This window comes from Epinephelus lanceolatus, chromosome 4 (assembly GCF_041903045.1).
Source record: "Epinephelus lanceolatus isolate andai-2023 chromosome 4, ASM4190304v1, whole genome shotgun sequence".
Taxonomy (NCBI): Eukaryota; Metazoa; Chordata; class Actinopteri; order Perciformes; family Serranidae; genus Epinephelus; species Epinephelus lanceolatus.
The window spans coordinates 33,344,976-33,358,327 of record NC_135737.1 but is presented as its reverse complement, the minus strand read 5'-3'; the positions used below and the strand labels follow the sequence as shown (position 1 = coordinate 33,358,327).

Sequence of the window (13,352 nt, the reverse complement as noted above, 5' to 3'; positions counted from 1 at the left end):
TCAAGAAAATCGGCAGTCCATAATCGGTCATTGGCTAAGGGTGATAGAAAAAAATCGGTATCGGCATCGGCCCTAAAAAATCCATATCGGTCTATCCCTACTCAAAGATAACGTTATGCTGCTTTCTGCTTAGACGTTTTGAATTTACAGCTCACAGCAACTAAATACAACACAGTTCCTCCTGGCTTTTGTTTGATATCTGGTGTCAGCAAAACGTGTTTCACATTTCCGATCTGTCAGAAGCATCATCTCGGAGGGCTAACTTGGCTTGTTAACTATATCATGGGACCACTGCTGTCAACCTGAACTCCTGTCTAAACAGGTTCAAACTCTGAAACTCTATATGGAATAAAGGGACTGAATAGTCGAATAATCGTATTGAACGGCCAAATCAGATTCAGCTGACATAACCCTGAGTCAGGTACAGCTCTACAGATAATTACAGTTTGTCAACAAGCAAAAGGTTAAACTAACTTATAGGAGAAAAAAGTGAATCTAAATTTTTTTATCCTCTTATTCATTTTTCATTACAGTTTACAGAACTACCTCCTGATTGTGTGCCCTCCTATGCAGTGAGATAGTAGTGACATTACAGGTGTGCTAACCTTAAGTTTTACATCCAGGTGAAGTGTTTAGATGTTTATTATTTGTTGTAAGCAGTGTCACCTTGTTTCCAGATCTCAGCAGTGACTTTGGCAAGCACACTTATTGATAGCCAGAGCTACTAATTTAAGACCCGAGTTGTTATGAAGTGAGGTTTTTCTTGAAAGACACCTGGAGGAGTCTGGCAGGAAACCTGAGAGGGTAAAAGGAATGAAGTGTTCGGCTTGACTGACTGTCTCAGGCGCTGTCTGGGTCGACTGAGCAGGGGCAGCTAAGGAGAGGGGGAGCTGGGCATTTTTCATCAGGCAGGCAGGAAATGGGCAGTGCAGGGTGTGCCAAGACAGGAAGCCTGACTGAGCGCCTGTACCCTTCTCCCCCCCAACACCACCGCTACCTCCAACCCGAGTGCGTCAGCCACAATGACCATGCCTCCACCGCTGCACCTCAGCATTACAGTGCTGCTGCATTCACAGACAGCTGCGCATGTTTCCTGTTTTCATTCCTCCATCCGTCTCTTAGTTTTATATCATCCCCCTGTACACTACAGTGGGTGGACAAGTCTCAGCAGCAGCAGTTTTACCACCTGCTGCCGTGATGGGGCATCCAAACCACCATTTATTTACTCCACAAAATTAGTGTGAAAAGTAGGGAAGCATGATATTGGAACTCATTTTGGCCACTTGCCGATGCAGATAGAGATAAAAATGCACATATTTTTAACTGTAGAGAACATTATGTCCTTCCTGTGGTTGAATTAACATATTATAATCTCTACTCTTATCGTGATGGCCCACTGGGAGATGCCGATATACACACTCATTTGGCAAAATAACAAAACTACCTCAACTAAGGTTACATGAAAAACAAGCTATGTTTATTTTTTGCAGCATTTTCAAACAAAACTGTAGAATTCATGCTACTTAAACCGACTTGGATGGTGGACTTGCCATTATTATCATGCACCCTTAGTAAAAGTAGGGTTTTGTTGGCTCTCTGCTGCAACAAAACGCGGAATTGAAATGATTTATTGACTGATGTAGATAGACAGTCAGATACCTCTGTGAAGTACACTTGCATGTCCTTGTCACCAGTTGGGTTTGGTGAGTTTTCAAATGTCATATGTAGGATAACTAAGACACTTGGGTCTGATGCAAGTGTTTACTTGCAGTCTCTAGGTCTTCATGAGGGCAAGTGCTTGGCACAAGAATATGTCAGGGATCAAATAAAGCACTGGATACACATCCTGTAGGTTTAAATTTGGACATATGCTATGATGGAGTTTACTAATGTGTTTAAGGGTTGTAGATACTGCACTTCATGTCCTTTTTTTCCCTTGTTTGTTTGTGAAGCTTCTGTGCATTCCTGTGCTTATTCTGCCAAGTACACTTTGGAAGAACATTTCACATGTGTAGCTCCAAAGGTCTAGGTTCCATAAAGGCTGCAGCTAACTAACTAACTTTGTTTTGCTTTCTCTTTTTGGGCAGTGTGGGTGGAAACATTAAAAAGAATTCCCCCCCAAAATAATGCCCATCAACGTTTCTCAGTGCCCAAGGTAATGTAGACCCGGTAAATGGATCTGCACTTAATAGTACCTTTCTAGTCTACCAATCACTCAAAGCGCTTTAACAATACATGCCACATTTACACACTGGTGGCCGAGGCTGCCATACAAGGTCCCAATTGCTACCCAGCTTAAACACACTCAAACTGATGGAGCAGCCATTGGGAGCAATTTGGGGTTCAGTATCTTGCACAAGGATACTTCGACATGTAGACAGGAAGAGCTGGGGACTGAACCACTAATCGCCCCCTTCGTGATTCATGGACGACCCGCTCTACCTCCTGAGCCAAAGCCACCTCCAAATAACTTGTCTATTTTGAAGCCCCACAGGTTCAACAAATCACAAAAACGTAAGATAAATTAAGAAAAGGAAATATAGGAAAAACATTGGAGAAAAATGTACAAAGTGCAGCACCTAACTCTTTATGATTAAATACCCAGCTTGGACTTAGTTGTGCAGAGTTTCTCTATCTTTATAAGAAGATAGAGACAAGAGCCAGTCAGAAGTGATGATCTGATAAATATGTGAACCTAAAAAGGTTTCACAGTCTATCATGGGAGCGCTCGGCTCTGTGTCCTCCTCCCTCTAGCCTTAAATGACTTGGGTCATATAATCACAGTACTGTAACTCAGATTATTCACTCCACTCCCATACTAAATCACCAGGGTCGCACATACCTCCTCCGCCTCTGACCATGAGAATCTAATCCACAGAGAGTAAGTGTTTCTGAATTTACTCTGCCCCCTTTCATTTGGCTCTGGCGAGGTTTTCCACAGTCATTTTCTCATGATTGAACACTGGCTGCAGGTTCGTCTCATCATTAATGTTGACATAAAATGTGCCACAGCAGAGACAAAAATAACCAAGAGCACTGTCTTTTCTCTGCTACCATCGCAGAGTGACCATGATACGATGACATATCTCCAGGACTAACATGGAAATCGAATTGCTGAGGCATGCATTCGTCACATGCTCTCGTGAATCTGTCAGAGGAGTCAGGGTGGGGATGTGAGTCAATGAGCGAGGGCTGTTTCATTTAGCAGGCAGAAGATGCTTCCTCTCTCTGGGCTCTCTGTGCACTGACCCTTCAGTGGACACAGCCAGGCTACGATCAGCATATCAATGCTGCTTTCTACAGAAGGGCCGATTGGGGCTTGCCAGGCTTAACTTAACATGCTTTCAACACTGTATCAATAAGACTTTGTTCGAAAGCAAAGCTGTGGAGAGAAAAAAGATGTTTCTGTAGATACCAAGATGCAGAAAGGAGTTTGAGTTGAGCTGGCGAGTAATCCATTGAATCCTGGTTATAACTGTTTGGTATAGTGAAGAGAATGAGAGAAGGATGAAAAGAGTCGAAGCTGGCTCCCTGTGGATGCATTGGTGTATGTTTCAGATTTAAGGAGGACTCCCTCAGGGCTGATCTTTGCTCATCATCCTCATAATCACCTGCTTCTCACCTCTGATTTAATTTCTCATCGTTTCACTCCATCAGCTGGTCTGTATGGCCGCGCTGCGAGGAGCTAATAGGTCATTGATGCATCGATGCCAGCAGCCAATGCCAGGAGTCCCAGGCAGCTGGCACTCTCATTCAACCCAAACACAAAGTACAAAGTCTCACTGTGGGCTAATTGGGTCATCCTCATGTGGGAACCAGTTGCACTGGGAGTTTCTCAATCATCCCTTGATTTTTGGGTGTGAGTGACAGACAGGAAAGGGGAAGCAAAATGAGCTGAGATGACACGATGTTGGAAAAAAGTGTTGAAAATTGCTCTTCTTGCTTTTTAAATGTGACATTCACAACTGATATCAATCATAAAAACGTTTTAGTTAAAGCCTAGCGTCACTTTTACTGTGAGACCCTTGAGACTGATGACAACAGAAGATAAAGTTTTATTTATTGGTCAGATTAAGAAGCAGGAAAGAGACAGGAAATGACACAAAAGTAACTTCCTTCCTTTTTTTTGTTTCTGTTTTTTGCTAATGCAAGGCAGATGTGACCAGAGTGTAAACAAAATCTTTCAGTCGTGCACTGAATTCAATTTTGGAAATACAACCTCTGATACAGTCAGTGCTGGGGGGGAATGCACAGCCCTTCACTGAAAAAGCTCTGGCTTGCTTTAGATGCAAGTGAAGGAAATGAAGCAAGTATGTTGCCATAATTGCATCATACTAAATGTGGGCCTCCACATCATCAACAAACTTATAGTATTTTTTTATTAACAGTGAGAATGAAACAACAACAAAAGGAACCATGTAATTAATGGTTAATGGAAACTATGTTGATTGAAAAAAGGGCAGCAGTGTTTCATGTTGGGCAGGGTAGTGTTTGAAATTGACGTTACCAGAACCCTTAAAGTGATACTGATACCAGTAGTGTACTTTATTTGAGACCTTGTTTTCACTACCTCATTTGTTTCCCTGCATGTGAATGTAAGTGGTCAGCTGCGTAAAATGCCAGCAGACACCACAGACGTATAGTACAGCCGTACTTTTAAATGCCATTGTGGCATCTCGGCACATTGAACTGCCAACCATATCAAATACACCGCACTGAACTTCACCACATCACAGGCTGTATGAGTGGTAGCTGTTGTGGCAGTGGGCCAAGCGCATGTTGCATTAAACAAGTGTTCTTTTGTTATTTTAGATCTTGGTTCAAGGATTGGATGCAGGTATCATTTGACTGGAGAAGTTTTGATACTTCTTGGTACTGGGTTCGATCATTACCTTTCAGGTATCAAGTACCAACAGCCAGCCCTAGTTTTTGCTTTGAAACCTCAGCTTAACCAAATTAACCAACAGAGTGTTAAATGTTGACCCCAGAATACTAGTATGACAAAACTATTTTAATTTAAGGTCCACTTAATAGTTTTGTCTGTAGCTTTCAACCACATCTCGTGGTCCAAGTTCCATATTTAGGTCACATATCAGGTTTAAAGTTATAGAAAAATCTAGCATGTAGACCTTGAGTAAAGTCTTTAATTTAGGTCAGTTTAGTTCAAAAAAATTTATTTCTGAGGTAAGCAGCTTCGACCACAGGAAACAAATTCAGTCACACCAATAAAAATGATAATAAACAAGGGATGCGCTGATTGTAAGATTCTGAGCCGATAGCCAGATCAACGTTTAAACTAACAATTTGACTGATGGCAGATACAAAAAAAAATCTCCGCTACCAAAATTACCTGAAATTACCCTACCTAGTTACGAAATAACCTGTAACCTTTCACATGAGAAACATCTATTAAAAAACTGCTTCTAAAGCCTTTTTAATTTATTTAATATCTTAAAATGTCCTCTCTATTATCTATTTTATATCACTGTAAAAACATCAAATATTTTTTCCTTCAAACAACTGAATTTATTCAAGTGTCAAGATTACATTGAACACATCATGAGAGTGTTTCAATTTACCTTCCCCTAAAGACCTTGAACGCATTATAATGTAACTCAATGCAATCTCAATCATCAGTTGGTTCCAGCCACCAGCTGCTAACAGCTAATGCTAACTAGCTGTCCTCCTGCGATTTCAACATGGAATTTTTGTCCACAGAAGAATAGGATGCGTTTTCTGATGTACCAATCGTGAGTTTACTACGTCTTCTTGTCCTGATAGCATCCCAGAGAAGATCTCTTTTTGTCCCGGACATATTTTGTTTAGTCTTCGGGATGACGGGACGCTGTTAGTCTCAAGCCCAGCTATTGAGCTTGTGCAAAATTTATGTGACACATCAGAAAAACATCAGCCACTGTCATCAATGAATGTCTTCTTATTTGCTGGTAGGCCGATGGCAGTCAAAAAGGCGAGTATTGGCCAATACCGATGCGCAGCTGAAAATTTGATGTGTCCCTATAATAAGCAATGTCCAACACTAACAATGCATTATGTCAAAAACTACAAAAAATTCAAGAGCACTTGTCGATGTGTTCATAAAATAAACACAGTCTCTGAAACCACTGCTGTTTACAAGTCTTACAGCTCCTGGAATAAAACCAAACTGACTTCTGTTTGTTTTACATACAGGCGAAATGGAATGCAGCCCTGACAGTGTTAGCTTTAGGTTTTCATAAAGGACGTGTGTGGTGTCACTGATAATATCATTTGCCCTGTACGTTCAGTATTAAACTGTACAAGGGCTCCCTGTGCTTTGTCAGTAACTTTAGATCATCTCCTCCATGTCTGTGTACATAACGCTCATACTGCAACAGTGTTGTCTCATGTCTTCTTCAGCTATGGAGATGAGATAAGAGAGTTCCTGATTTCTGTTGACAAACTGTGTAGTGTTCTCATAAACAGGAAGTGTAACATCTTAAAAACACAGATGCACAAATTTAACTCAGTGACCTTTCCCATGTGGTCGCGATCAGAGGAAACAGAGTGTTGGTTCGACCGCAGTCCGCAGTCTTATTTCAGCTCTCCTCTGCACAGCCTGGACAGGACGGTGTAAGCCCTGCTGTGTTTGACCTTTACTGTACTGACACACACACACACACACACACACACACACTCACACACACACACACACACACACACACACAGCTAGAGTCTTGGCTCAGGTTGTGCTGCTGATGCAACAGGACAGGTGTTGCAGCTGCAGTGCTCATGTTTAATCAGCATCGTGCATGTTTAATGACAGGACGGGAGCACAGTCGGTCGCCGTGTTTACAACACACACTGTAGTGTCTCCTCGTCATCGGGAGGATTACGAGCTCAGTGCATACGGGTGGATGATGTCGAAACAGCAGCTCCGCATTCCTCCTCCTGCCCTTGCTTTGCTTCAGTGATCCACTCCTGTGACTTCATCTAAATTTCACTCGTAAATTAGATTTCTTAGGACACAGAACTCGTGTTTGCCTGCCTGCTTGAGCCGGTGACGATATGTCATTCAGATGCGATGTGTGGAGGACGAAGTCTATTGTTTGCTGTTGTTCAGACAACAAGGGAGCTGAATTTGAACCAGATTGTTTTTTTTCTCTAATCCCAGTTTAGTTTTTCTTTCAGTCTGTGTATTTGAAGGGATTATAGCTATAAATAAAATATTCTGTGGACATTTTAGAGTCAGAAAAGTCGGTGACACCTGGCTGGTAGCAGATTTAAAGACACAGAAGAGTGCAGATGTTCTGGTGCAGATATGCAGCTAATGATTTTAGCAGAATGTGTTGTGTTTGTCTCAGCCTGGGGACATTGATAGCTACCAGTGCTCCAAAGTTCCTCTTCTTCTCTTCTTCATTTCTGCCTCCTTCTCTCCCCACCCCTCCTGGCTCGCTCCTTCTCCTCCAATGATTCATCACGGTGAACTTCCAGTCCTGACAGCTCGCATACTGGAAGAGGAGGAGCAGACTCAGGACATCTGTGGGAAGTGAGATTATGAAACAGGCCTCAAGTCCTCTGCTGACCCCAGACACCACACTCGGGGCTCATGATTACAACGCAAAACCATAGTGAAAAAATGTATGCTTGGATTTACTTGGTTTAAATTCAGCATTTTCTTGGGAGTAGGTTTTGAGTTGAGGGGTTGAGATGTATGATTTTCTTGGTTTGGTTTTTCCTCTCATGTCGGCCAGATGCCGCTCCAGAACACCTTGTTTTGAAAAGCATCTGAAACTCAAAGCTTAAACTCAAACAATGTGGGCCTGGAACTTATAGCAGGAACATTTTTCACATTTATTTTGTCATACAGCTTTCCTGTTTGGCTGCTTAACATAACCTCGATGGGACATAAAGAAAAGAAGGATTTTTAACTATGCTAGCAGCACAGTCTGTCTGTCGGTGGGTCCAGACTGAAATAGCAACAACCATTGGATTGACTGCCATGAATTTTTTTGCAAATATTCATGGTCCCCAGAGAATGAATCCTACTCACTTTGGTGGTTCACTGACTTTCATTCCATTTCCTCCATGAGGTTGATGGTTGTGGTTTTTAGTGGAATGTCTTTACAGCTACTGGATAGATAAATCCCCTTGAGGATTACTACTACATGTGTACAAATATATTTTAAAACCTTTTAAGGCTCCATAGAGAGCTGCAGGAAAGTGACGTCATATGAGTCAGTGTCAGCTGGGGCTGAAGACTACAAGTTTGAAAAGAAAAAAGTCTGGAGGGTAGAATAAAGTGAGCTTAAGAGTAAGGTTGCAAGTAATGATCATTTTTATTGTTGATTTATTGATTAGCTTTGTCTATAAAATGTCACAAAATGGTAAAAAAAATGTGGATCAATGTTTCCTTAAGCCCAAAATGACATCTTCAAATGTCTTATTTTGTCCACAACCCAAAGATATTCAGCTTACTGTCACAGAGGAGAGAAGAAACCACAAAATATTCATATTTAAAAGGCTGTTAATAGAGAATTTTGACTTTTTACTTGAAAAAAAATTTAGCCAAAAATGATTACTTGGTTATTAGATTAGCTGACGATTAATTTAATAGTTGACAACTAATAGATTCACCTTAATCGTTGCAGCTCGACTTACCAGACCAATGCAGCCCACTCCTCTCTGCTGAAGGCTGCATTAGCCACTGCTAGGATTAAAACACACCTGAATCTCCAAACAGACTGTTGGCAGTCGAGTTGCACTGTGGGATATGTAGGCACCAGGCTTTAAGAAGGAAGACGAATGTGTGGAATAGAAAGATTACGATATTCTAAGATTGCAATGCTAAATAGATGGATTAGCCTTTTAACTTTTCCCTCTGGAGCTGTCATCAGATCAGAAGTTAAATGTGTTGAATTCTTTGATTTATAACTAAATATTCGTAAAACTATTGATATTCCCATCAGCCTCAGCTATACTTTGTTTTTAGTACTACAAAAGCAACTAGATGGTTAACCACGGTAAATATTATACCTGCTTTCCGTGCTTTTTTATCTCGTCTGTGTGTCCTTGTATCAGTCTGTGTCACCTTTCTAAATTCAGAGTTTTTTTGCGGGACCGTGAATGCAGCAAATGCGAAACGTTTCTTTTTTCCCCACAATTTTTCAGTTGCAAGGTGGATAACTGATCATTTGATCCAATCAGAGTTGATCAGATCAGATTGATGGATGATTGGAGCAGCTGTTTGTGAGTCAAAGCAAACTTTAGACCCAGCGTACTGAAGGTTAAAGTTTCATTGTCACTGCAACTGATGTTGTGCTGCTCTGTCTGTGGAGCAAATACTAAATTGTGTGCGTATATATATTCCAACACTCCTAAAGAATGGTCCAGCTCCAGAAACAGAAAATAAAAATGTAGCGGCAGATGTTTTAATTGTGGCAGCCCGCCATAAATAAATGAATGAATGGTAAACCCTGGACTGTATAAAATAATAGACGTAGCTACCAAGGCGTTACCCATTGGTTTGTGGACTCCTGTTTTGAAACCTGAGTTCAGTACTTCAGCAGTCTGGCAGTTCAACGTGGGGGTCTATAAGGATTGGCTCATTTTTGGAGCCAGCCTCAAGTGGCCATTTGATGAACTGCAGTATTTTTTACTTCCACGTTGACTTCATTTTTCAGCCCCAGAAGTTGCTGCTTGTGCTAGCATGGCTCTTTGAGTCTTGTATTTTTTATGATATGTAATGCCAGTTTTCCTGTCTTCCATCAAATGAATAAAACATCTGTGATTTGTCACCAGCAGCTGTCACTAAAGCTTACTGAGAGAAATCACTGTCAACACTGACTCTGCAGCAGCCAACACTGCCATCAGAACTACTGCTGCTCTGTATTTCAGACTGTTGATACAAAACACTGCCATAACAACTTTGTAATGGTCATGCTTGCTTTCTAACTGTGTATATACAGTACAGGCCAAAAGTTTGGACACACCTTCTCATTCAATGCGTTTTCTTTATTTTCATGACTATTTACATTGTAGATTCTCACTGAAGGCATCAAAACTATGAATGAACACATGTGGAGTTATGTACTTAACAAAAAAAGGTGAAATAACTGAAAACATGTTTTATATTCTAGTTTCTTCAAAATAGCCACCCTTTGCTCTGATTACTGCTTTGCACACTCTTGGCATTCTCTCCATGAGCTTCAAGAGGTAGTCACCTCAAATGGTTTTCCAACAGTCTTGAAGGAGTTCCCAGAGGTGTTTAGCACTTGTTGGCCCCTTTGCCTTCACTCTGCGGTCCAGCTCACCCCAAACCATCTCGACTGGGTTCAGGTCCGGTGACTGTGGAGGCCAGGTCATCTGCCGCAGCACTCCATCACTCTCCTTCTTGGTCAAATAGCCCTTACACAGCCTGGAGGTGTGTTTGGGGTCATTGTCCTGTTGAAAAATAAATGATCGTCCAACGCAAACCGGATGGGATGGCATGTCGCTGCAGGATGCTGTGGTAGCCATGCTGGTTCAGTGTGCCTTCAATTTTGAATAAATCCCCAACAGTGTCACCAGCAAAACACCCCCACACCATCACACCTCCTCCTCCATGCTTCACAGTGGGAACCAGGCATGTGGAATCCATCCGTTCACCTTTTCTGCGTCTCATAAAGACACGGCAGTTGGAACCAAAGATCTCAAATTTGGACTCATCAGACCAAAGCACAGATTGCCACTGGTCTAATGTCCATTCCTTGTGTTTCTTGGCCCAAACAAATCTCTTCTGCTTGTTGCCTCTCCTTAGCAGTGGTTTCCTAGCAGCTATTTGACCATGAAGGCCTGATTCGCACAGTCTCCTCTTAACAGTTGTTCTAGAGATGGGTCTGCTGCTAGAACTCTGTGTGGCATTCATCTGGTCTCTGATCTGAGCTGCTGTTAACTTGCGATTTCTGAGGCTGGTGACTCGGATGAACTTATCCTCAGAAGCAGAGGTGACTCTTGGTCTTCCTTTCCTGGGTCGGTCCTCATGTGTGCCAGTTTCGTTGTAGCGCTTGATGGTTTTTGCGACTCCACTTGGGGACACATTTAAAGTTTTTGCAATTTTCCGGACTGACTGACCTTCATTTCTTAAAGTAATGATGGCCACTCGTTTTTCTTTAGTTAGCTGATTGGTTCTTGCCATAATATGAATTTTAACAGTTGTCCAATAGGGCTGTTGGCTGTGTATTAACCTGACTTCTGCACAACACAACTGATGGTCCCAACCCCATTGATAAAGCAAGAAATTCCACTAATTAACCCTGATAAGGCACACCTGTGAAGTGGAAACCATTTCAGGTGACTACCTCTTGAAGCTCATGGAGAGAATGCCAAGAGTGTGCAAAGCAGTAATCAGAGCAAAGGGTGGCTATTTTGAAGAAACTAGAATATAAAACATGTTTTCAGTTATTTCACCTTTTTTTGTTAAGTACATAACTCCACATGTGTTCATTCATAGTTTTGATGCCTTCAGTGAGAATCTACAATGTAAATAGTCATGAAAATAAAGAAAACGCATTGAATGAGAAGGTGTGTCCAAACTTTTGGCCTGTACTGTATCTGTATGGATCCTTCACTGTGTCTACAGGATGCATATATAACTCAAAACTCTTGAGTGTTTCTGTAAGAGGAGTGAGATGATACTTTAATTTGAGCTGAAGTTGGAGGGGGTTCATTTTTAGCCTGGCCCACATTCCTCTGTAGATTTCACAGCACAGACAGATACTCCACTGATCATCCACATGTGGGTAACTGTTGGTGCTGTCTCATTTAGTCTGCCTGCTTACAGTCCTAACTCGTTCCTCGCAAATGTGAAAACAGGCTTCTGGCTTGGAAAAGGTTTGTTTCAGTGATTGCTTTGTGTCCACACGCTCTCTATAGAGACACTGTACATGATTGTTTCTCTTCTCTCCTATTTTATGATCCCAAAGCGTACGATTCAGCCAGATACAGGATGTGCTCTTTGTGGGAGTATAAGAAGAGAAACCAAAAACACTATTTTGACCCCCTGCCCTCTTACATATACATTTCCTTATTCTTTTTCCTCATGTTTTTGTGTCTCATTGACTAATGGAGACAGCATGTTTTGAAACTGGACTAGTATTGAGCAAGAAGCTGCAGCCGGCTGCTACGAAACAGGCTGCAATGTAACCACTCGAAGCATTTGGCAACGTCAGTGTACATCCACTAAAGGTGCTTGTTTTTGCCACTGACAGGCTCAGATTATTACTGGAAGTATTATGGAAATTACCCTTCAGAGAAATAAAACGTTTTGCTTCACCTTTCGCTTGATCCAATCTGTTCGTGATGGTGTGCAACCCAATCACGCTCAAGGAGAAGTCTTGTTCTAAAATCTCACGAGAGATGACTTGTTGCAGGAAAACAGTGGTGGAAAGGTTAATGAGAGTTGGAGAGAGGAGTGCTGGGGAGAGTTTGCTTTGTTGGAGGACAGAAAGAGTTATCTAAAAGGTTTTCAGTGTCATGGTCTGTGAGATTTCAGAACGTGACTTCTTGAGAGAGACTTTTGTTAAACCGCATCAAGCGAAAGGTTAAGAACAACACCTCATTTCTGTGTAGGGTCCTTTCCATTTTAGTGGACGTAAATTGACAATGTCAAATGCCCCCAGTAGTTACATTGCAGCGTGTTTCGCAGTTGCCGACTGTAGTGGTGTCTTTCAATACTGGACCAATGTCAAAAAGTGTTCTCCACTAGGCCTTTCTACCCTTTTTGCATATCTCATCTGGCCTGGGAACACCTTGGGGTTACCTAGGAGGAGCTAGATAGCTTTGCTGGTGAGAGGGGCATCCGGGGTGCTTTGCTTGGCCTGCTGCCCTGCAGCCCTGCCCCGGATAAGCGAAAGTAAATGGATGGATTGATGGTTAGCCCTTTTTACACAGAGATCATGGGATAGGGCCGCTACAAAGTCCCTTCATTCTGCTGCCCTTCATTTTCCACGGAAGAAAAGGGGCATAATGCTGCCCCAGTGTGATCACAGACCACACGAGTTTGTGCCTCTAGGGTGACATATATGTATCAGTAGCACTTTTCCACCTCTGTTTGGAGGGTAGAAAGCTCCCTTACCTCATTTTCGACTGTTGTTTTTCATGTTTGAGATAGTTGCTAACTGCTACCTGCTACTTTTTAAATCTCCCAGCGATTGGTCGCACGCATAACATGTCTTCAAAAAAGTCACACCCGTCTCATCCATGGTCCTGTCCTGATGGTTGTCCCTTTACACAGATGTTGATTTGGCAATGTTGATACATCTGCTGCCGACTTAAAGGCGAGACAACTCTGTCTCCCTTTCCTCGATTGTACCTCTTATATAGAACAGACAGCAGAA

General features: G+C 42.1%; 1 protein-coding gene across 2 annotated transcripts in view; it reads left to right on the top strand.

The window, feature by feature from the left end:
- The window catches only part of hip1 (huntingtin interacting protein 1), a 78,395-nt gene that overhangs the window by 24,260 nt on the left and 40,783 nt on the right, over positions 1–13,352 (top strand). The gene's annotated exons all lie outside the window — the stretch shown is intronic.